Source organism: Plecotus auritus, assembly GCF_963455305.1.
Source record: "Plecotus auritus genome assembly, chromosome: 3".
NCBI lineage: Eukaryota > Metazoa > Chordata > Mammalia > Chiroptera > Vespertilionidae > Plecotus > Plecotus auritus.
The window spans coordinates 129,811,579-129,833,749 of record NC_137772.1 but is presented as its reverse complement, the minus strand read 5'-3'; the positions used below and the strand labels follow the sequence as shown (position 1 = coordinate 129,833,749).

Here is a 22,171-nt window from a genome sequence, read left to right as displayed (position 1 = left end):
TATGTGAGCACCAGTGGAGCGTTTCCTCTTGGTCCCTTGACGCGCAGCACAGCTTTCATTGCGCCCCAGGCGGAACCACAATTCCCAGGATGCACTCAGGTTCTAGGCGGTCAGAGAAGCAGCTTCCGGTTTTAGCCAGTGCGGCTGCGCTCAAGGTGTGGTCTTATTGGATCTTACCGCCTCGCGTGCGATTCACGGCGACGTGCGGCCGTGGGGGCGGGCGGACGATCTAAGACTCGGTATCGCGGCGGCGGCAGCGGCACGGCTACACCGAGTTGGGCTCCTTCCCTCATCTGCCCCCCCCTTCTCCCCCTCCCCTCACCTGTGGTTCCCGAGGCGTCCGAGACGTGCGGCGAGGCGGCGACAAGCTCTGGGTGAGGGTCTCTGAAGTGTGAGCGCCTTTTCCCGGGTGAAGAGGTAGAGCCCGGGTCGGGAGGACGTGACGGCTGAGGGGACGAGTGTCCGGGTGTGGGCCGGGGAGCGTGCGTTCGTCCCAGCCCTGAACTTGGCCTCTTAACCTGATCCGCCCGCCCAGGACAGTGTGTCGTGAGGGGCCTGGATCCGCCCTCCTTTCTACCTCTGCCCGCCTCGCCCCTCTTGGTAGAGGGTCCAGAACCCTCTCTCCTCCCTTCGCCTGCAGTTGCCGTTCCTTACTCCCCACAGAGAGACTCTGCCCTCGGTTTTCTCATTTCCCTCTCTTATCACTTCTGGTACTTTCTTTGGTGCAGGCGTCGAATGGGTTCTGCTTAGTACTACTTGGACAGTGTATGGAGTGGGAACATTTTCCTCACCTTCTCTAAGGCGGCGTTTCGGGCGACCTGGTTGGCAGAGGAACTTGGGCTCTGTTTTCCCAAGCCCTATGGGGCTTTTCGTCTCACAGCGTGCTGCTTTTAAAACTGTTGATAACAGGGTTTAAGTCAGTGTTAGGGGGTCAGTGAGAGACTTTGGATTGAAAACTAATAGGTACTTTAACCCTCCTCCTGGCTTTTGACCTTATTTAAACGTTTGCTTCTGGAATTTTGACAACTTAACGTAATAGCCCAGTAGTGAATTTTGGTAGAAAGACTCAAATGTCCACCTGGGATTTTAGTTGTTGATTTGTCTTCATTGCAGGCTGCTGACATTTTTTTTTTTTTAAATAGTAAGATGATTTTTTTTAGTAGGATGATTTATTTATTTATTATTATTTTTTTTTTTTGTTAATCCTCACCCGAGAATGTTTTTTCTGTGGATTTTTAGATAGAATGGAAGAGAGCGTGAGAGACAGCGAGAGAGAAACATGGATGTGAGAGAGAGACATCAGCTGGTTCCCTCCCGCACCCTGGGGGCTGGGGAATGGGGTTCCAGCCTGCAACTGAAGTAATGCCCTTGACCGGAATCAAACCTGGGTCTCTTTAGTCCGCAGGCTTACGCTCAGACACTGAGCCAAACCGGCTAGGGCAGTAGATGATTTTAAAAAAAATTAATTTCAGAGAGAGAAAGAGAACGTGGTTGCCTCCGATAGGAAACCTGAAACCTGAGTATGTGCCCGGACCATAAATTAAACCCACCACCTTTTGGTGTATCAATGGGACAATGCTCCAACCAACTGAGCCACACAGGCCAGGGCTAGAATGATTTTTAATATTTTTATTTTAGACATAATTTCTCAGCCCTTACCTTAGTCCTACTATAACTTTTTCTAAAACAGCTCCTCCCTAAACCATTTGAAACTCCAAGAAAGTAGTCACATTTAAAATCATTTGATCGCAAAACTCTTCCCAGTGAAATGTTAAAATTTATTTCCTTCAGGCCAAAGCTTTATTTTTTTTGGAGGGAGATCATAATGTCACTTATGTAGCTTCAAGTGTCCTCATATCAAGGGCCACCTTTCTGTCTCTCCTTTTACCACGCTCTGACATTTATTCTGTTAGCATTTCATAGATTTTTTTTTCTTTCTTAATTTTTCATTTCATAGAAATTTTATTTCTGATGCTGTTAGTTGTTCATAGATGTTTTCATTCTTTTTCAGAAGTCTGTCAGTGGTGACTGTGATCTATAACTAAAATCATTTCATCAGTATGCAGGACTTCCACACGTGGTAGCAGCTGCTTGGTGGTGAATTATGAACTTTGAAAACTTTCAAATTGACTTAAATATGAAAGGCATATTTCTTTTAGCCTCTATTTTAACTGCCCACCCACCAGCGTATGATTTTAGGCAAATTTTCTCTTATTACTGGGGTTCTGGGCATGAGAGGAGGATTTCCAGAGTGTTTTTCTAACCCTAGACTTGTATGAATTAAGTGAGTGGATTTTCCCTTTATCAGTAATATCAATATAGCTGATGCACTTTGGTATAAACCACATTTTGTTTTCCAAAATGAAAATTGTATTCTTCATTTCAGGGGTCAGCAAACTTTACAGCTTATGGGCCAAGTTCTGCCGGCTGCCTGTTTCTGTAAATTTTTTGTTGGCACATAGTTGTATGTGTTTGTTTAGATATTGTCTTTGGTTGCTTTGTGGTGCAGTGGTAAGTTGAGTAATTGGGACAGAGACCCGTATGTCCTGCAGAGCCTAAAATATTATGTATTCCTTAATAGAAAAAGTAAACTGACTCCTGCTTTATTTTATTTTTAATTTATTAATATTTTATTTATTTTTAAGCGAAAGCAGTGTTTTATTATAGAAAGCTTTCTGCTTCAGGAAGGGGACCCAAGCGCATGGCCATATTTTAATGATTTTAGAGAGAGGAAGGGGGACAGAGAGAAAGAGAGAAACATGATGTGAAAGAGAAACATTGATCAGTTGCTTTTTATATGTGCCCTGATTGAGGATGGAACCTGCACCCAGGTATGTACCGTGCCCCGGAAAAGAACCCGCTACCTTTTAGTGTATGGGATGATGTTCCAAGCCACACTGGCCAGGGCTCCTGCTTTTTTTTTATTAATGTATTCCACGTAGAAAATTAAAATGATTCAGAAAAATGTAAAGGAGAAAGTAAAAATTATCCAAAATCATACAACTCCGAGGGGTTTTTGTGATTATTTTTATAGAATTTGTTAGTGAATACTTTTACATATATTGGCTCATATTAAGAGTTAATTTGTAATTTGCTTAAAAAATCTTAGGTTATTTTAATTTGCAATGGAATACATTTGTATTTTCTGCATCAAAGATTCTATACTAGATGAACCAAGTTTTCCTGATTTGTCTTATTAGTCAAAGATTTAAAAAGTTAGGAATAATAGAGGCTTGATGTTGAATAACATATACTTAATGATGATGGTGAACATCATTTTTTGAGTACTTACTGTATACTAGATAGTTTTCCAATAGTTTATATGTAGTAAGTCATGTAATACCTTCAGCAGTTCTGTGGGGACACATACTATTATTCCTATTTACATATAAGGAAACTGAGGCATGGAGAAATTAAGTACCCAAATTTATCAGCTAGTTAATGGTGGAGCTGGGATTTGAATCCATGCAATATGGTTTTGGGACTGAGACCCTCAATATGTTACAGAGCCTCTCCTTAGAGAACTGTTCAGTGAAGAAAGTTTAGACAGTCCAGAGGTATATTATGTAAAAGTTACTCGTGTTCCTCTTTCCATTCCACTCTGTAGATAACCACTGTTAACAATTTGAGAGCTCTCCAGCTCTTTGTCCTCATTTGCAAATGTTGATTTGCAAATCTGCAGGTTTTAAAAAAATTAGTACTTTTTCTTTTAAAGTTCTTTTTAAATTTTTTTACTTACTGATTTTAGAGAGGGAGGAGGGAGAGAGAAACAAACATCCATTTGTTCTACTTTATTTATTTATTAAAATGTATCTTTATTGTTGAAAGTATTACAGGTGTTCCTCCCCCCTCCCCCTCAGTTAACCCCCTCTGCCAATGTTCCACTTATTTATGTATTTATTGGTTGATTCTTGTATGTACCCTGATAGGGAATCGGACCTGCAACCTTGGAATATCAGGACAACGCTCTAATCAACTGAGCTACCTGACCAGGGCAATACTTTATTTTTTTAGAGCAGTTTTAGATTTACAGAAATTTATGTAGCTAGTACAAAAAGTTCCCATATCGTCCATCCCCCATTTTTTTGTTGTTAATAGTATTTTGCATAATGTGACATATCTATAATAATAAAAGTGTAATATGCAAATCGACCGAATGGCCTAACAGCAGAACAGCAGAATGACCGTCCGGATGACTATGCTATGACACGCACTGGCGCCAGGCCAGCCAAGGCGGGTGCGATGTGATTGTTCGGTGGGGAGGGGATGCCTCGCCATCGCCCCATGATTGTTCCACAGAGGGAGGCCCAGGCCACTGACCGGTGGGTGATCAATTCGGGGGGAGGGGCTCCGCAATCGCCCCAAAGAGGGAGGCTCAGGCCACCGACTGGCTGGCTGCGGTGGGTGGGCGAGACCTCCCTATGTGGGGCCATCAATTGCGGCTGGGTGGGTGGGGCCTACCTCTTTGGGGTGATCGATTGTGGGGCTCCCAGATTGTGAGAGGGCGCAGGCCGGGCTGAAGGACTCGCCCCCCCACCCCCGCCCCCGAGCGCACGAATTTCGTGCACTGGGCCTTTAGTTATAGTTGATGAACCAATATTGTTGCATTGCTATTAAGTAAAATGTAGCTTATATTAAGCTTATTTTTTGTGTTGCAGAGTTGTTTTTTAAAAAGTGGGATCAAACCAGTCATTGTTTAGCAGTGTGCTTTTTAGGTGGTTTTCAAAATAATAGTGCTTCAGGACTTTTTGATGCAAATAAACTTTCTTGATTCACTAATTTGCAGATTAGTCACATATACTTAGCATTCTCCTTGGAGAGTGGAAAACTTGAGAGTTACTTCATTCCTTTTCTCTCTCAAAAGTTTATCTTGTAGTGCCAACTGCTTTTCTCTGAAGTAATGCTGATTATTATTATTTTTTTAAATTTAATAAATCTTTATTGTTCAGATTATTACAATTGTTTCTCTTTTTCCCCCCATAGCTCCCCTCCACCCGGTTCCCACCCTACCCTCTGCCCTTACCCTCCCCCACTGTCCTCATCCATAGATGTACGATTTTTGTCCAGTCTCTTCCTGCACCCCCACACCCCTTCCCCCCTGAGAATTGTCAGTCCACTCCCTTTCTGTGCCCCTGATTCTATTATATTCACCAGTTTATTCTGTTCATCAGATTTTTTATTCACTTGATTTTTAGATTCACTTGTTGATAGATATGTATTTGTTGTTCACAATTTTTATCTTTACCTTTTTCTTCTTCTTCCTCTTCTTAAAGAATACCGTTCAGCATTTCATATAATCCTGGTTTGGTGGTGATGAACTCCTTTAGCTTTTTCTTATCTGTGAAGCTCTTTATCTGCCCTTCAATTCTAAATGATAGCTTTGCTGGGTAGAGTAATCTTGGTTGTAGGTTCTTGCTATTCAGCACTTTGAATATTTCTTGTCACTCCGTCTGGCCTGCATAGTTTCTGTTGAGAAATCCGCTGACAGTCGTATGAGTGCTCCCTTGTAGGTAACTAACTTTTTCTCTTGCTGCTTTTAATATTCTCTCTTTGTCTTTTGCTCTTGGCATTTTAATTATGATGTGTCTTGGTGTGGTCCTCTTTGGATTCCTTTTGTTTGGGGTTCTCTGCACTTCCTGGACTTGTAAGTATATTTCTTTTATCAGGTGGGGGAAGTTTTCTGTCATTATTTCTTCAAATAGGTTTTCAGTATCTTGCTCTCTCTCTTCTTCTGGCACCCCCATAATTCGGATGTTGGTACACTTGAGGTTGTCCCAGAGGCTCCTTACATTATCTTCATATTTTTGGATTCATTTTTCTTTTCTGGTTGAGTGTTTTTTGCTTCTTTGTATTTCAAATCTTTGACTTGATTCTTGCGATCCTCTAGTCTGCTGTTGGATCTCTGTATAATATTTTTCATTTCAGTCAGTGTATGCTTAATTTCTAGTTGGTCCTTTTTCATATCTTCGAGGGTCTCGCTAAATTTATTGGCCTTTTCTAGGAAATTCTTGAAAAACCTTATAACCGTGGTTTTGAACTCTATATCCAGTCGTTTGTTTTCCTCCATTTCTTTCATTTGTGATCTGTTTCTTTGTCTCCGCTTTTTGGCTGCTTCCCTGAGTTGATAGAGTAGCTTTGTGTGCTAGGTGTCCTATAGGGCCCAGTGGCTCAGCCTCCCCAGTTACCTGAGGTGGACACTCTTGGTGCACCCGTTTGTGGGCTGTGTGCACAGTCTTGTTGTAGTTAAGCCTTGATAGCTGTTGGTATCACTGGGAGGAATTGACCTCCAGGTCAATTGGCTGTGAGGATCAGCTTTGTCTATGCTGGGAGAACTTCTGTGCTGGGGACACCCATATGAGACAAGACTTGCAAAAGCCTCTGTGCTCAGCTTGTATGGGTCGGAGTCTCAGGGTGGAGCAGACAGCAATGGCTTCCCATCAGCCCTGTCCTAAGAGGCCCCTGTGTCTCAGTGTCCCGTGGTAATCGCTGCAAGCACCTCTGAGAGAAAGCCACCCTTGAGTTCCGCCCGCTGCCAGACAGTCCAGTTTCTTCCTGAATGAGTCTGGGTCCCCAGAGTCTCGCCCGAAACTGGAGTTCAGTGCAGTCGGGAGCTTTTGTCTCCCTCCCACTTGTGAAAGCCAGCTGCGTACTCAGATGCCCGCCCTCTCTGCACACGCGCCTTGGTACCTCTGCCTTCCACAGTTCCTCCGAGTCTCAGTGTACTTTTCTCTTTCCTGACAGTCCAGTTTCACCCCGTATGACTGGGTCCCCAGAGTCTCGCCCGGAACTGGAGTTCAGCGCAGTCGGGAGCTTTTGTCTCTCTCCCGCTTGAGAAAGCTAGCCGCGCACTCAGTTGCCAGTCCTCTCCGTGCACGCGTGTCAGTAACTCTGCCTCCTCCAGCTCCTCTGAGTCTCAGTGTGCTTTTCTCTTTCCTTCTAGTTGTAGAATTTCCACTCAGCCAGTCTTCCTGTGGTTCTGGATGATGTCCGTTTTGTCTTTTAGTTGTAGTTTTGAAATTGTTGTGCGAGGCAGCAGTTTAGGTGTTTACCTATGCCGCCATCTTGGTTTCTCCCAATGCTGATTATTTTTTGACTGAACATTCTGGCTCTTCCATGAAGCTGTTCAGCTTCTTGGAGATTTCTTGTTCATCGGAAGAGTGGTGCACATAAACGCATTTACCCACCATCCTCCTCCTCAATGAGACTGGTACTTCCTCAGCCATCTTTATCGTTCTCGGCATTCTCTTCCTCTTCCTCAACTTCCAGAACTTATGTTCCTGGAATGTAATCTTTAGCAGCTAATTGTTCATATTGTTGTGCTCTTGATTTTTTTCAAGGCCTCTGTAGCCTTACCCCAGAATTTCTTCTGCAACATCTGAGGATTTAGTGTTTGGATGAACTGGATCAATTCTAGCAGACATCATCATATTCTTATCTTTGTTTTATGCTGAACAAGGTCTTGAAGAAATTTTTAAGCCATTGAACTGTTATTTTTCATAGCACTGATTCCTACAGCCACGACTTCCCCAAAGTTCTTGTCCATACCAAAATGGGAGGCCATAGTCATGAGCAATGATTGAATGATCTTTGGGACTGCCAGGTGATGAGATGTTTGTGCAGCAAACAGATCTCGTTATTTCCCTTTGGTTTGGTACCATTGCAGAAACCTTTGCATAAGAGGATGGAAGTTTGAAAAAGCTCATGACTTCCCACCAATCTTCTCTCTATATAAAAGGCTAATATGCAAAGTGTCCCCTTGGGAGTTTGACCGGGAGACCGAGAGTTCAATCACTCGCTATGACATGCACTGACCACCGGGGGGCGGCGCAGAACGAAAGAAGGCTCCCGCCGGTAGTCAGCAGCCAGGGAAGGAAGGTCCCAGCCAGCAGCTGGAAGGCCCCGATTGTCCCTGATTGCCAGCCAGGCCTAGAGACCCTACCCGTGCATGAATTTTGTGCACCAGGTCTCTAGTCTGGTTATAAAGTTCATGAGCATCATCTTCACTTCAACTGTCTTGTTAGGGCTTATAGCCACTTTAGCATTTTTTGTTTGGTTGGTTTTTTTGCAAAATCTTGGAGATTATGAATCAAATGGAAAACTGAAAAGTTAAACACCTCTGTTTTTTTCCTTTTGTTTCTGAAGCACTTTCAAAACCTTTTACCCTTTTCTTGAGTTTGGAGTCTTTCTTCCCTGTGGCATACGGCACTAGCATCTTTCTTTAGGAAGAAAGATGAACAAGAGGAACAGGCAACAACTAATATCTTGGTAACCTTAGAGAAGCATGCAGTTGTGATAACGTTGACGTTTTTGGCATCATTTCTTTTTTTTTTTTTTTAAATATATATATTTTATTGATTTTTTACAGAGAGGAAGGAAGAGGGATAGATAGTCAGAAACATCGATGAGAGAGAAACATCGATCAGCTGCCTCCTGCACACCTCCCACTGGGGATGTGCCCGCAACCAAGTTACATGCCCTTGACCGGAATCGAACCCGGGACCCCTCAGTCCGCAGGCTGACGCTCTATCCACTGAGCCAAACCGGTTTTGGCGGCATCATTTCTTCTGTAGAGTTCACTTACCACTTCCAGAAAATATCTTGGAGTGCAGTTACATTGCTGCTTCTTGACATGTGTACTTGAAATTCTGTGATACTGTATTTACTTTTTTCTTGTATTTTGTGCTTGTATTCGCACCAGTACAAAAATGAGTATATAAAATCTTAGGTGCTTCTATGGCAATGTAGAAGTACAAAGAAGAGCTCTAGCAAACAGATTGATTAGATTCTTCTCAGTGACATCAAAGCTTTGCAAAATGTTATTGAAAGATTAGATTCAAGATAGTGTAATTGTAGGAGAGCAGATCTTTCAGCTCTTGAGGAAAGTTATAGATGTTCTGGGCAGCAGTGACCAATCTGTGCCATAAACATCACCAGCTTTGCCAGTTCTTTGCAAGGTGTATTTGGTTGCAATTTAAAAATCTCCATATTGGATTTATAGTGAGCTAAATGTACTATTGTAGAAACTCCTCAGTGTAGGCGAGAGGGTCCACTTTATTAGTTCTATAACTACTGTAGGTTACTGGGAAGCTTGTGTTTGTTTCTGCGGGGCATGTTGGCTGCGTACTGGCTCACAGTGAGCAGTTCTCAGGAAACCGCACCACTGACACCCGCCAGCTCTTCTCAGCCTGTGGCTTGAAATCATGCTTCCGGGTGTGGGGAAACAGCCCTTGGGAGCTCAGCAGGTGATATCATCTTGGCTCATAGTAGTGTGCTTTAAAAAAAATATTCATGGGTAGCTATCCAGGTCAATACATTTGCATCTACTCTGTTCTTTTTAAATAGTTCTTTAGTATTTTATTGAGTGGGTATGCCATAATCTAATAGTGTTCCTATTGCTGGATATTTAGATTGTTTAAGTTTATTGTATATTGTACATGTGCCTTGTATGTACAGTTGTCTCATGCTAATGACTGTCTCTCTTTTTTTTAAACAATAATGGCAAAAGTTATTAGAGTGAAAAACAATAGATAAGCTTGTGAAAGAGGCAGAGTGGGCAGGCTAGAGGGTGGAAGCTGCTGCTAATGACTCTTTAGGGTAACTTTCTGAGTCTAATTACTGGTTGAAGGAAATATGTTTTTTATTTTGATGTGTATTACCAGACTGCCATCCAGAAAGGTCATAGCAATGTAAACTTACCAAAAATGTGGGTGTGGGTGAGGTTCTTGCATCTCTATGCCATTGCCATGATTTTTTAAAAAACTTTATCCAATTGGCAATGTATTCCATTTATCTTACTGGGAGATATGATTTAAACTTACTTTAGTGGGGCTTACATTCTGTAGTTGTTCTGAGTACTCCATTAAAGAGAGCTGCTCACTTGTTTAGATTCTCTACTTGGCTTTGAAAGCAGCATGATTTTATCTCCCCTATTAAAAGAATCTGGGTGACTTCCCAGTAGGCTTTATATTTCTTGAGTGTAAGGAGTATATAGCTTTCTTCATATTAAATAGCAACCCAGGTTTATATGAGTAAATGTTCTTTTTAAAACCTAAATTGGATCATGTTCTTTTGGTATTACTAATGAGTAAAGTATTTTAACTTTGTTAAAAATAATCTTTTCAAAGTCTTTGTGAAATATAAACTTGGAAAATTACAGTTTAAAATTGTCATCTTGGTGTATATTCTCCAGTTCATTCTTTATTTCTAAATGAGATAAATAAGGCTGATGGATATTATAGGACCTATTTGTTAGGAATAATTAGCCTACCCTATTTATTTATTTTTAAAATTTTTATTTATTGATTTTTTTTTTTTTTTTTTTGAGAGAGAAAGAGAGACAGAGAGAGACAGAGAAACATTGATTTACTGTTTCACTTGTCTGCTCATTCATTGGTTGATTCTTGTATGTGCCCTGACTGGGGACTGAAACCAGTCTTGGCGTGTCAATGCTCTAACCCAGTGGTCAGCAAACTCATTAGTCAACAGAGTGCCGACCACTGCTCTAACCAACTGAGCTACCTGGCCAGAGCACTCACCAGAGGATATTTTTCCATTGATTTTTTTTTTTTTTTTTAGAGAGAGTGGAAGGGAGGTGGGGGGTGGGGGGAGGAGAGAGAGAGAGAGAGAGAGAGAGAGAGAGAGAGAGAGAGAGAGAGAGAGAACATGGATGTGAGAGAGAAACATTGATCAGTTGCCTCCTGTACTCGCCCGGACCTGTGATTGAACTCCCAACCTGGTATGTGCCCTAAATGGGAATCCAATCTGTACCCTCTTGGTGCATGGGATGATGCTCCAACCAACTGAGCCACACTGGCTACTGTGCAATCTACCCTATTTAATAAATACTTTTGGTATTCAGTTTTGGAAGTTAAGGAATGGATTAAATAGGGTATTTATTTCATGGAACCCATGGTTTTGAATTTTCTGTTTTGGAGTATACCTTGTGGTAGAGGGGATATATGCTGGCTAAGTGATATAGTTTGTCTTAATTATATATTGTAAGTTCTTACAGAATGAAAAGGGAAGCTAAATTCTGGAAACTGCCAAAATATCTTTAGGCATGGGGAAAATACCTGTGAGAAAGGACACTAAGTTTTTTTAATGGATGACTACAGACAAATATAATTTTCTTTATAGCTTACTTAACAGGGTTACATATTATTGGACACTGTATTTTCCACAATATCCGTGCACTAGAAAACAAAGCATACAAAGAGTATGTATGGTCTTGAAGAGACAAAAATAATTAGCTTATTAAAATTTGGCCATCTAGGTCTTTTCTTTTGTATTTTGTTTTTCGTGTATATTAGCTAATTTTTTCACTGGCAGCATATTCACTTTAATCCTATACGTATGTCCTTAAATTTTAGTTTAGTTAACATGTATTCATAGTTGTATCTACACACCCATTCCTTTGGTCAGGGAACAAGTATTGTCGTGAAAACTTTTTAGCATTGTAGAACTGAAGGGTTACTTTTTATTTTCTTGGGATTTATTTATATTCTATTTCATTCCAGAAAGAATTTCTAGTTACTTAAAAGATCCAGAAGTGTAATAACATGTATATTAAAAAAAAGAAATGAGGAGAAGGAGGAAACATATATTCTGTTCCCAAGTGGCAGCATAGTTCAAAGACTAAGGATAAAATTTGGATTTGAATTTTCTTGGCAGCAAAGGGAAAAATGGAAATACAGTAAAATACATAGCACTAAACTGGAAGGAGGAACAAGACCAGTTTTCCAGGGGTAAATCTTCTCGACATATTTTAAGGAAATATTTAAATTGGGCATTATATAAAAGCTGTTTTTGTTGTTGACTAGAGGTTCTGGTTTAAAAAAGGTGATGACTAATCATTAACATTTTAAATCAAGAAAATTAATTTTGTATGGTGGTTGGTTTGAATTTAGGATGCAGATGTGTTTTATTTCCTTAAAATACTTCAAACATATAGAATACAGAGTCAATATAATTAATATCCATATGTCCACCATACAGCTATATCAAATCTTAAGTTTTCCTATAATTCCCATTTTTTAAAGAAAAAATGGAAAGAAAACATACAGTTGAAGCATCTTCCTGGATTATATTTTACTTCCCAGAAGTAACAGTTATCCTGAATGGTGTTGGTGTTGATCATTCCTAATGCCTGTTTTAATGTAATTACTTCATAAGGAATATATTTATAAGCAGGTCATAATATTGTTTTGCATATTTAAAACTTTATGTAGACACTTTTCTGCCTATTCTGTAACTTATTTTTTTATGAAACATGTTTTTTAGTTTCATAGGAAGTTGATATCTTTTTTAAAAAAATACGTTTTTATTGATTTCAGAGAGGAAGAGAGAGATAGAAACATCAATAGTGAGAGGGAATCATTGGCTCGCTGCCTCTTGCACGCCCTGCACTGGCGACCGAGCCTGCAACCCAGGCATGTGCCCTTGACCGGAATCAACCTGGGACCCCTCAGTCCACAGGCCGACGCTCCATCCACTAAGCCAAACCAGCCAGGGTGGAAGTTGATATCTTATTAACATTTGACCCACAAAAATGGCTGTTTTCATATGGTTCAACCTGATTATAGTCATCATGTTTATCTGCTGTATAGTTATATTATTATTAGAAAACCAGTTTAAATTTATTTTCATGTTGATAGGTGTGTAGGTTGTTTATTGTTTTTCCTGTTTTAAAAACAATGCTACTGTTAAAATTCTAGATAGGAAAGTATCAGGTTGTACTGCAGGTAATAAGGATATATGTTTTGTGAAATTTTCATAGCAGAAAGCTTTTTGGAAATAAAGTGTTTATTGAACCAAATATTAGTTGAAAAAGGACAGGCTCTGTGATGTGCAATCTAAACCATCAGCAGCAGGAGTTAGATGAAGAAGGCAACATGTCCTCTGTCCTGGAGTAGATGGCCTCTTTTAAATACAGGGGTGGGCAAAAGCAGGTTTATAGTTAATACAATGCACATATTTAAGATCTTGGGCAAGTTTTTCAAACTGCATGTTGGGAGCCATTAATGGGTTGGGAAATTCAAATAGGATGGAAAAGTATCAGGTTGTATTGCAGGCAGTAAGGATAAATGTTTTGTGCAGTGTGTGTGTGTGTGTGTGTGTGTGTGTGTGTGTGTGTACAAAATTTGAAATGAAGTCCTCTAAGGTAAATTACTTAGAAGTGGAATTATTGGGTTGGAGGTTATGGAGAAATTGCCAAATTGCTCTCCAAAATTGTCCTATTTTGCATTTTTTCTCGTTAAAATGTGAGAATTTGCTCTTTCCAAATTCTTATCCATGGCATGGTCAGATTTTTACATGTTTACAAATCAGATAATTGTGAAATGATATCAAATTGTCTAATTTTTTAAAAATTAATTATGAGATTGAGGATGTTTTCAAATGTGTAACTATTCAGGTTTTCTTGAATGGCTGTTCCCTCTCTCTCCCCTCCCAATTGGGTTGTCTTTTAAATTGATTTTAGGAGTTTTATATTCTGGTTATGTCTGTTAAGTGAATTGCAAATATCTTCTCCTAGTCTCTGTGGCTTATTTGTTAATTTTTTCGTATTTCTTTCTAAAAGTTTTAGACTTTTTTTTTATTTAAGTCTTGATTCTGCCTGATTTTTTTTTTTTTTTTGGTATATGATGTGAGGCAGGGATCTAATTTAATTTAAAAATATAATTTTATTGATTTCAGAAGGGAAAGGGAGAGAGAGATAGAAACATCAGTGAGGAGAGAGAATCATTGATCAGCTGCCTCCTGCCTGTCCCACACTGTGGATGAAGCCCCCAATCAGGGCATGTGCCCTGACCAGGAATCGAACTGTGATCTCCTGGTTCATAGGTAGATGCTCAACCACTGAGCCATACGGCCAGGCAAATTAAATTTTTAAATATTTTTAATATTTCTGTTAATATTTTAATACTTTTGTTAATTAATATTAATAATTTCTGTTAATATTTAATATTTTTATATTTGTTTTTATATGCCTATGCATGTAAATTGTTGTAAATCTTTTAAGTTTTCAGTTCAGTACACTAATAGCCTTTTAAAAAAAAATCTTCACCTGAGGATATACTTCCATTGATTTTTTTAGAGGGAATGGAAGGGAGGGAGGAAGGGGGAAGAAAGAGAAAGAGGGAGGGAGAGAGAGAAAGAAACATCCATGTGTGAGAGACACATCCATTGGTTGCCTCCCAAACACACACTAACCCAGACCAGGGATGGAGCCTGAACCATGGTATGACCTTTTATATGCAGGGCAGTGCTCTAACCACTGCAAAACTGGCTAGGACAGCGTTTTTTTTCTTTCATCAGGCTGCTTCACACATTCAAGTTTGTGACTTCTGGGCCAGAGTAATGTGATTGGTTGATTACTTGATCCAGAACTAGAACCCAGAATGTAGATAGAGAGCATACAGGAGGTGGGCAAAAATACATTTACAGTTGTGAGTATGCGAAACACAGAGTTTATTCTTTTTTTTTTTTTTTTTTTTTTTTTTCAAATTTTTATTAAGGTATTATATGTGTACATATCTTATCATTGCCCCCGACCCCCACCCCACTCCCATATATGCCCTCACCCCCCAATGTTTTGCATCCGTTGGTTACTCTTATATACATGCATATAAGTCCTTCAGTTGATCTCTTATTTCCCCCACCTCTCCCTAACCTTACCACTGTAATTTGACAGTCTGTTTGATGCTTTACTGCCTCTGTAACTATCTTTTTGTTCATCAGTTTATAATGTTTTTCATTATCCCCAAATGAGTGGGATCATGTGGTATTTTTCTTTCATTGACTGGCTTATTTCACTTAGCATAATGTTCTCTAATTCCATCCAAGTGCCTACAAATGGTAGTAATTCCTTCTTTTTTACGGCAGCATAGTATTCCATTGTGTAGATGTACCATAGTTTTCTGATCCAGTCATCTGCTGATGGGCATTTAGGCTGTTTCCAAATCTTAGCTATTGTAAATTGTGCTGCTATGAACATAGGGGTGCATATATCCTTTCTGATTGGTGTTTCTGGTTTCTTAGGATATATTCCTAGGAGTGGGATTACTGGGTCAAATGGGAGTTCCATTTTCAGTTTTTTGAGGAAACTCCATACTGTTCTCCACAGTGGCTGCACCAGTCTGCATTCCCACCAGCAGTGCACGAGGGTTCCTTTTTCTCCGCATCCTCGCCAACACTTGTCGTTTGTTGATTTGTTGATGATAGCCATTCTGACAGGTGTGAGATGGTATCGCATTGTTGTTTTGATTTGCATCTCTCGGATAATTAGTGACTTTGAGCATGTTTTCATGTGTCTCTTGGCCTTCCTTCTGTCTTCTTTCGAAAAGCTTCTATTTAGGTCCGTTGCCCATTTTTTTATTGGATCATTTATCTTCCTTTTATTAAGTTGTATAAGCTGCCTGTAGATGTTGGAAATTAAACCTTTATCAGTGATACCATTTGCAAATATGTTCTCCCATACAGTGGGGTTTCTTGTTGTTTTGTTGATGGTTTCTTTTGCTGTGCAAAAGCTTTTTATTTTGATGTAGTCCCATTTGTTTATTTTCTGTTTGGCTTCCATTACCCTAGGGGCAGTATCACTGAAAAAGTTCTTTTGGCATATGTCTGAGATTTTGCTGCCTGTGGATTCCTCTAGTATTTTTATGGTTTCCCGTCTTATATTTAAGTCCTGTACCCATTTTGAGTTTATTTTTGTGTATGGTGTAAGTTGGTGATCTAGTTTCATTTTTTTGCATGTATCTGTCCAATTTTCCCAACACCATTTATTAAAGAGACTGTCTTGACTCCATTGTATGCTCATGCCTCCTTTGTCAAATATTAAATGCGCATATTGGTTTGGGTCGATATCTGGATTCTCTATTCTGTTCCATTGATCTATATGTCTGTTCTTGTGCCAGTACCAGGCTGTTTTGATGACAGTGGCTTTGTAATACAGCTTGAAATCTGGTATTGAGATCCCTCCTACTTTATTCTTCTTTCTCAGGATTGCTGTGGCTATTCGGGGTCTTTTTTTATTCCAGATGAATTTTTGGAGAGTTCTTTCTAGGTCTGTGAAATACGCCGTTGGTATTTTAATGGGGAGTGCATTGAATCTATAGATTGCTTTGGGTAGTATGGACATTTTAATGATGTTGATTCTACCAATCCATGAACATGGTATGTTCTTCCATCTGTTTACATCTTCCTCTATCTCTTTTTTCAGTGTCCTGTAGTTTTCCGCATATAGGTCTTTTACCTCCTTGGTTAGGTTTATTCCTAAGTATCTTAATTTTTTTGGTGCGATGGAAAATGGGATTGCTTTTTTAGTCTCTCTTTCTGTAAGTTCATTGTTGGTGTATAGAAATGCCATAGATTTCTTGGCATTAATTTTGTATCCTGCTACATTGCCGAATTCATTTATTAAGTCTGTTAGTTTTTTGATGGAGTCTTTCGGGTTTTTTATGTACAATATCATGTCATCTGCAAATAAGGACAGCTTTACTTCTTCTTTTCCCATTTGGATGCCTTTTATTTCTTCTTCTTGTCTAATTGCAGTGGCTAATACTTCCAGTACTATGTCAAACAGGAGTGGTGAGAGTGGGCATCCCTGTCTTGTTCCTGTTCTTAGGGGAAATGGTTTTAGTTTTTGCCCATTGAGTATGATGTTAGCTGTGGGTTTATCATATATAGCTTTTATGATGTTGAGGTATGATCCTTCTATTCCCACCTTGTTGAGAGTTTTTATCAAGAAAGGGTGTTGGATTTTGTCAAATGCTTTTTCTGCATCAATTGATATGACTATGTGATTTTTATCTCTCAATTTGTTTATGTGATGTATCACATTTATTGATTTGCGGATATTGAACCATCCTTGCATTCCTGGGATAAATCCTACTTGGTCATGGTGTATGATCTTTCTGATGTACTGCTGGATCCTATTTGCTAGAATTTTATTGAGGATTTTGGCATCTACATTCATGAGGGATATTGGCCTGTAATTCTCCTTCATTGTGTTGTCTTTATCTGGTTTTTGTATTAGGGTGATGCTGGCTTCATAGAAGGAGCTGGGAAGTGTTCCTTCCTCTTGAATTTTTTGGAATAGTCTGAGGAGGATAGGTTTTAGTTCTTCCTTGAATGTTTGGTAGAACTCTCCTGTGAAGCCGTCTGGCCCCGGGCTTTTGTTTGCCGGAAGCTCTTTGATGACTGCTTCAATTTCTTCCATAGTTACTGGCATGTTGAGCTGTTTAGATTCTTCCTGATTGAGTTTTGGAAGGTTATATTTTTCTAGGAATATGTCCATTTCCTCCAGGTTGTCCAGTTTGTTGGAATAGAGTTGTTCGTAGTATTTTTTAACAATCCTTTGTATTTCGGCGGGATCTGTTGTTATTTCACCTCTTTCATTTCTGATCTTGTTTATTTGGGTCCTCTCCCTTTGCTTCTTGGTGAGCCTGGCTAGAGGTTCATCAATCTTGTTTATCCTTTCAAAGAACCAGCTCTTGGTTTTGTTGATCTTTTGTATTGTTTCTTTGGTCTCTATGTCATTTATCTGTGCTCTGATCTTTATTATTTCCTTCCTTCTGCTTACACTGGGCTTTTCTTGTTGCTCTTTTTCTAACTCTTTGAGTTGTTGGGTTAGGTAATTTATTACCCCTGTTTCTTGTTTTTTGCAGTAGGCTTGTAGAGCTATGAACTTCCCTCTCAAGACTGCTTTCGCTGTGTCCCATAGATTTTGGATTGTAGTGTTTTCATTGTCATTTGTTGTCATGATGTTTTTTATTTCTTCTTTGATCTCTCTGGTAGCCCAGTCATGGTTTAATAGCATGCTGTTTAGTCTCCATGTGTTTGATTTCTTTGGGTTGTTTTTATTGTAGTTGATTTCCAGTTTTATGCCACTGTGGTCTGAGAAGATGCTTGATATGATTTCTATCTTCTTGAATTTGAAGAGACTTTGCCTATGTCCCAACATATGGTCTATCTTTGAAAATGACCCATGTGCGCTTGAGAAGAATGTATATTCTGTGGCTTTGGGGTGAAATGTTCTGAAGATGTCAATTAATTCCATCTGGTCTAGTGAGTCATTTAGGATTGATGTTTCTTTGCTGATGTTTTGTTTAGAGGATTTGTCCAATGGTGATAGTGGGGTATTAAAGTCTCCTACTATGATTGTATTGCTGTCAATGTCTCCCTTAATATCCTCCAGGAGTTTTTTTATGTATTTGGGTGCTCCTGTATTGGGTGCATATATGTTTACCAGAGTTATTTCTTCTTGTTGGATTGCTCCCTTTAGTATTATGAAATGGCCTTCCTTATCTCTTGTTATGTCCTTCAGTTTGAGATCTAATTTGTCAGAAATAAGTATTGCTACCCCAGCTTTTTTTTCAGTTCCATTTGCCTGGAAAACCTTTTTCCATCCCTTCACCCTCAGTCTGTGTGCGTCTTTTTTTCTGAGGTGGGTTTCTTGTAGACAGCAGATATATGGGTCGTGTTTTCTTATCCAATCTGTTACCCTATGTCTTTTGATTGGGGCATTTAATCCATTTACATTTAAAGTTATTATTGATAGGTACTTATTTGTCGCCATTCCTATTCTTTACCCCTGTGTTACTTCTTCGCTTCCTGTTTCTTTCTTTCTTTTTTTTTTTTTTTTACAGTAGACCCTTTAGCATTTCTTGCATTGCTGGTTTGGTGGTAATAAATTCCCTTAGTCCTTTTTTGTCTGTGAAGCTCCTGATTTCACCTTCAATTTTGATTGACAGCCTTGCTGGGTACAGTATTCTTGGATTCAGCCCCTTCCTTTGCATGACTTTGTATATTTCATTCCATTCCCTTCTGGCCTGATGAGTTTCTGTTGAGAAATCAGTTGCTAGTCTGATGGGGGTTCCTTTGTATGTAACTTTCTGTCTCTCTCTTGCTGCTTTTAAGATTCTTACTTTGTCGTTGGTGTTTGCCAATTTAATTATAATGTGCCTTGGCGTCGGTCTTTTGGGGTTCATTTTGCTTGGGACTCTGTGAGCTTCTTGGATTTGTGTGGGTTTTTTCTTCCCTATATCTGGGAAATTTTCTGTCATTATTTCTTCAAAGAGGTTTTCTATTCCTTGCTCAGCTTCCTTTCCTTCTGGAACCCCTATTATGCGGATGTTGTTTTGTTTTGTGTTGTCCCAAAGTTCCCTTAGACTCTCCTCCTGCCTTTTAATTTTTTTTTCTAGAAGTTGCTTTTCTTGGGTATTTTTTTCCATCTTGTCTTCTAGCTCACTGATGCGGTCCTCTGCTTCTTCTAGTCTACTCTTGATGCTTTCTATTGAGTTCTTTACAGCAGCGATGTCATTTTTCATTTCTTCTTGGTTCTTCTTCATTTCCTCTTGGTTCTTGCTCATATTGTCGAATTTGTCTTCCATTCTTTTCAGCCACCTTATGACCATTTCTCTGAATTCTTTTTCTGGAAGGTTGCTTGCCTCCATTTCGTTTACTTCCTTTTCTGGTGATGCCTGCTTTTCTTTCATATGCGGGCTGCTTCTTTGTCTCCCCATGGTCTCTCTTCTCTGGGTGTCTGGTTATGTAGTTCTCTCTCTCCTGGGTTGATTTAAAGGCACAAAATACAGCACTACCAGGTACAACTCACAAGGCACTGAACAGGAATGTATTCACGATATTAATAACCTCCAATAAAGGTGACCACCAGAGAAAGGCAAATTAGGTGATAGGAGAGAAAGAAGAAGAGGAAAAAAGAAAGAAAGAAAGAAAAAAAGAAAAAAGGAGTGTGAAAATGAAATTGGGAAAAGGGAAAGTAAAGAGAAAAAAAAAGTAAGAGAGACAAGAAAGTGACTAAGAGAGAAAGAGGAACAGACTATATATATTGGGGATAAAACTCCAATAGAACTATCACTAATCCCAGCAAATGCCAGCAACAAGTGCCTGGGGATTAATACAAACTACAACACCAACTAATATGGATTGAGGCAAGGGAAAGCTGAAGCACAAAACAAACAAAAAAATAAACAAAAGAAGAATAAGCAAAACAATCTCACAAAAACAGCATAAAAATAGGATATAATCTACATTCAAGCAAACAACAACAAAAGGACAGAGAGAAGGACAAGTTTATGGATAGCTCAGACAGCGAAGGGAGAGGTGTATGTGGACTTGGAGCAGGGGATTAGAGATTAGATATGTAAGTAGGGTGAAATTTTAACAAGGGGTAAACAGAAAGAATAGGGAAAATCTAAAGCAGTAAAAGGGTAAGACAAACAGGACACTGAAAAGGGGGAGGTTGGGAAGAGAGTGATGGCCTAAAGGTAGAGTTGAGATAGAGTAAAACGATGCTAAAGGAAAGATAAAAAATAGAATGTAGAACCCTAATCCCAAAATAAAATGAAGAGAAAATAAAATGACACTTTAAAAAAAAAAAAAAAAAGATAAAATAGCAATAGTAATAATACGGATTGAAAATAAAAATGTAATCATTAAAAAGGTAAAATCAAGTGATGAAAAAAGAAAAAAAAGTTTCTTGATTAAAAGATGCAAAAAATGAAAATAAAAAAAAAATAAAAAAATAAAAAAATAAAAGGTAAAAATAAAATGTGAAGTAGTGAAGGTCGTTCACTTCCTCTGTTTTTCTGTTTGGCACGCCTGTTTCTCAGTCCAGACAGTATTGCAGTTCCCTGCGATCCACTGCTCTTCGGTGTTGTAAGCCAGTCCTGATTTTAAGCAGGCGGTGTGTCTTAATTTCTCGTATTCCTTTATTTTTGATTACGCAAGAGTCAATTTGTGATTCAGCCCCTGGGTGGCAGTGTTTCTGGATTGACTTCCGGGTCTATCTATGGCCTCTCTAGGCAGTGTTAGAGCCTTCTTTCGCTGTGGCACTGCCACCGGCCTGTGGGCGTGGTCTGCCTCAGAGCTGACTCTCTGATGGTCACTCCCCGCTCTGATCCCCAGGTTCCAGAAAAACAACTTTCCCCTGCAGTCTCCCAGGGTGTCCCCAACTGGGTGATCCTATGTATTGGGCTTAGTAATCAGAAGCAAGGAATTGAAGAGGAAAAAGCCCAAGTGTGCGAACTCCAGGACTGCGAGTAAACCCAGGCACCCAGGGAGCGCACGGGCTGCGCGTAAGTCTGGACTGCCTGAAATTCTTAGGGTGTCCCTGCACTTCAGATCAAAATGGGTTGCTTTTTAGAGTGCCCTTCTCTTAGCAGCTCTGAGGACCCCTTTCCACAATCACAGATCACGCCAGCCCCTACAGCCACGGACTTTTCTAGGCACAGACTTCCCTGGTCCTCCAGCTCCCGCAAAACGCGCGTTCCTCTCTCCCGCCGGGACCAGAGACCTCACCTTATCCCAGGCGAAATCTGACCTTTCCGTGGTGGAGTGTAGAGCTCCTCTGAACCCGTGTGCTTGCGCCAGTTGGGGAGCGTTGTTCTGGGGCTCGCAGCTGTTCCTGGGGTGCCGCAGTTGTGGATCCAGAGTTTATTCTTGTATTATATATTTTTCCATACGAACAACTGTAAACCTACTTTTGCCCACTCTTATACAGTGGAACCTCGGTTCTTGAACTTAATCCATTACAGAAGGCTGTTCAAGAAGCCATTTGTTAAAAAACTGAATAATTTTTTCCCATTAGAAGTAATGTAAGTTGAATTAATCTGTTTCAGACTCCCAAATGATTCCGTTTTAACCTTTCTTTTATACAGGTCATGTCTAATGTACTGTTTAATTTATGAATAAACGCTTCTTTTCTTAAATTTATCCAGCCACCCCCTACTAGCCTTAAATGAATCACTTTGAACACTTGGTCCACGGGTGTCTTTTAGGTTAGTATGCAGCATCTTTGTTTGCTCATATATCACTGCCTGGGAAATGGCTGTCACTGGCTAACTGCTTTTCATTTATCCAAATCAACAACAGTTTTTCTACCTCTTCAGTAGTCTGTGATCATTATTTCTTTCACACTCTTAGCAACATTAGCACTAAAGATTATAACTATTTACACATTATATCACAGTTTAGCTGATCCTGATATATTGATGGCTTCTTTTATGTTTTAAAATTGTGCTAATTGTTGATTTAGCCGCACAAAAGCATTTTCTCCTTTGTTGCCAGAGAGACCCTTTTTGTCGTGCTGAGGTACCAGCTTGAAAGGGTTGTCAGTTTGAAAACCAAAGTTTGGTTCCACAACCCAGACATT

At 39.7% G+C, this 22,171-nt stretch overlaps 1 protein-coding gene across 2 annotated transcripts in view; it reads left to right on the top strand.

Moving 5' to 3' along the window:
• The first annotated feature begins 206 nt into the window (after positions 1-206).
• ADIPOR2 (adiponectin receptor 2) overlaps positions 207-22,171 on the top strand; it is a 76,166-nt gene continuing 54,201 nt past the window's right edge. The window contains exon 1 of one of the 2 annotated variants that reach the window (XM_080661455.1): positions 207-417. The gene's annotated coding sequence lies outside the window, so the exon portion shown is untranslated. The remainder of the gene's footprint in view (positions 418-22,171) is intronic. The other variant, XM_080661454.1, reaches the window with a different exon arrangement.